This window comes from Nicotiana attenuata, unplaced genomic scaffold (assembly GCF_001879085.1).
Source record: "Nicotiana attenuata strain UT unplaced genomic scaffold, NIATTr2, whole genome shotgun sequence".
NCBI lineage: Eukaryota > Viridiplantae > Streptophyta > Magnoliopsida > Solanales > Solanaceae > Nicotiana > Nicotiana attenuata.
The window spans coordinates 1-3193 of NW_017672400.1; positions in this window are offsets into that span (position 1 = coordinate 1).

Consider the following 3193-nt stretch of genomic DNA (forward strand, 5'->3'; position numbering starts at 1 on the left):
TGAGGTGTTTAAGTTCGATGTTGCGGTGGCGCCAACAAGTAGTGCAACATGTTAGGAAAAGCTGCCAGATAAGATAACTATATTTTGAGCCGGAGATTCCCAAATAGGAGGTTGTAGGTTCGAAATCTCTGTATATTTTTTCGATCGAGCTCGTCGCACGAAACTTATCTAATACGATTTCTCTTTCTAGTATAATTTAGCTACAATACTAGCGGGATTTATCCCGAGCGTACCTGAAGAATAGCGACTATAAATTTTCTAATTTTTTTTGAAAAAAAAGTTAACTATATTTCTTCTAACACAATACTCGAGAGAATATCCTTAGCCTCACGAAAGGTATTAAAAAAAGTCCTTTTTCTTTTCCCTTTATGCTTTTATCATATTCCTCTTTTTGTATTTTTTCTCTTTTTTACTGTTTTTTTACTTTTATTTTGGTTAAATAGTTGTCAAGGGACTGGTCACAAAATATTTGGAGAAAATTGCTAGTTGATAGTTTATTGGTTGAGTAGAGTTGAGTGATTAGTCAGTTGTCGTTGTGATTTTTAAATATATGTCTATTTAAGTGCAACCATAAATAACTAAAAAATGTTGAGTAAATTAATCACTAAAATTTGATGCAAATCTGTTGAAAGAGGGATTCAAGTCAGTTGAACTTTGCTATGTTATCAAGTACCTTAATCCATAAATGTGACGACCCTACCAGTCGTCACGTGAGTTACCGCTTCGTTTTCCCCATTTTCAGCTTCTTTATGCTTCATTATCCGTATCTTATGTGATCGAGTTGGTTTGAAGAGGTTTTGGTAGGAAATGAGACACTTAGTCTCTTTAAGGAAGGTTTGGTTTGGAAAAGTCAACCGGATGTTGACTTATGAGTTAGAGGGCTCGGATGTGATTTTCAGTGATTCGGTTAGCTTCGGGGGATGATTTGTGACTTAGGAGCGTGATCGGAAGTGATTTTGGAGGTCCGGTGTAGAATTAGGCTTGGATTGGCGAAGTTAGTATTTTGGCGAATTCCGGTTGATAGGTGAGATTTGATCCGAGGGTCGGAATGGGATTCCGAGAGTTTCTGTAGCTTCGTCAGGTGATTTGGGATGTGTGTGCAAAATTTCAGGTCATTCGGAGGTGTTTTGGTCGGGTTTTTTGATCAAATGTGTAATTCGGAAGTTTTGGAAGAACTTAGGCTTGAATCCGATGTAATTTGTGGGTTTTGGTGTTAATTGTGGTATTTTGATGATTGGAGCAAGTTTGAATGATGTTATAAGATGGATTAGCACTTTTGGTTGAGGTCCCGGGGGCCTCGGGGTCATTTTGGATAGCCATCAGGATGAAATTTGGACTTATGAGATTGCTGGTATGCCTGGTTTCTGGTATTTCCGCATCTGCGGAAAAGGAACCGCAGATGCGGTTGCGCAGGTGCGGAAGAAAGATCGCAGGTGCGGTCATTGGCCTGGATGGAAGGATCTGCAGATGCGGTAGGGAAGCCGCATCTGCGAGGCCGCAGATGCGGTAGAATAGTCGCAGGTGCGTAAAGGTGAGGCCTTGGTGCTTTCGCAGAAGCGGACAAGTAACCGCAGAAGCGGGGTCCTCATATGCGGACAAGGGACCGCAGAAGCGGTCGGTTGTTTAATGAAGATCCGCAGAAGCGGAATTATAACCTCAGAAGCGGTAGCCGCAAATGCGGTAAAGGAACCGCAGATGCGAAAATCACTATTCTCAGAAGGGTTTTAAAGTTTATTTTGTTCCGCGAGCTTAAGTCCATTTCCACCATTTTTGATCGACCTTGAGAGCTCTTGGACGGAATTTGAAGGGGATTTCGACTAGGTGTGATTGGAGGTGAGTTCCTTGGCCTAAATACATGAATTAATGGTAGAATTTGCATTGAAATTTGTGGAAATTCATCAAAAGAGGGTAAAGCTAGGGCTTGGGAATTTGATATTTCAAAGTGGAATTTGAGGGGTCAAATGGACTCCGATATTGGTAATTTTGATATGTATAGACTCGTGGCGAGATAAGGAATCCGGTGATGTTAATTTTTTGAATTTTCGAGAAGTGGATCCGGGGCTCGGGTTTTGTCAACTTCGTGAATTTCGATATTTTTCGAGTCTTTTCGATTGGGTTATATTACCTTAGCCTATTGTAACGTATTCGTTGTGGTTTTTGCCAGATTCGACACGCGAGGAGGTTGATTTGCAAGGCAAGGGCATAGCGAGCTAGGACTTCGGCCGGCTTGAGGTGAGTAATGGTTATAAACGATGTCTTGAGGGTTTGAAACCCCGGATTTGCACAACGTAGTGCTATGTTGAGGTGAGACGCATGATGCATGTCGAGCGTGGGGGTCCATNAGCAGCTTCGCCAGATCCACTTCCCCCTGTTTTGCTCACACTCTCTTCTATTTCAGTAAATTCCTCTCCCCAAACAACCATTGCACCAGTTTCTTTTGTTAGACCAACATGAGTGGGTGAAGAATCAACCACTCTTTTACCCTTTCCCCTCACAGCACTCCTAGCACCCTTGCTCTCTTTTTCTTTTTCCTTTTTATTTTTACCACCAACTTCTCTAGATTCTGTAGTCTCAACACCTGCTATAGATCCTACCAGTACAAATCTATTCTCTAAATTTGCAGCAACTTCAGAGATTGTCTCAGGAGTAACTTTAGAATCAGAAGATACTTGTTCAGTTTCGGAATACCTACTTTCTTCCCCCTTAGTAGCAGACTTAAATGAATCTTCAGATTTCTAGGATTCTTCTTCCGTACCTGCTTTCAATTGCTTGTTTATTTTCTTGATCTGCTCTCTTTCAGCGACAATCTTACGAGCCATCATCTTTACTCTACTTTTCTTAGAGATTGGTGTTGTAGAAGGTGTGGAAGTGGTTTCCTGTGGTGGTGATGAAGGATTTTCAGAGGTGTTCAACATATCTGGGCTAGGGTATGGAAGAGAAGAGAATTGAATTGTGTTTGGAAGATGAAAGAAGAATGAGAGTTTTTAACCGCTTGAGAGAGATGAAGTAAGGAATACACTAAAGCTGATCAATATACAGAGGAATAATTGATGGGGTAACTACAGCTTTTCAGACTCTTAGAAGTTTTAGTCAAACTGAAATTCAAACTTTGAAGAGACATTGGAGTGTATCCCTAGATCTAGGTACTTCCATTCGGTGGGTACTCGTTTTGAAAGTGGGGTTGGGTTCACGT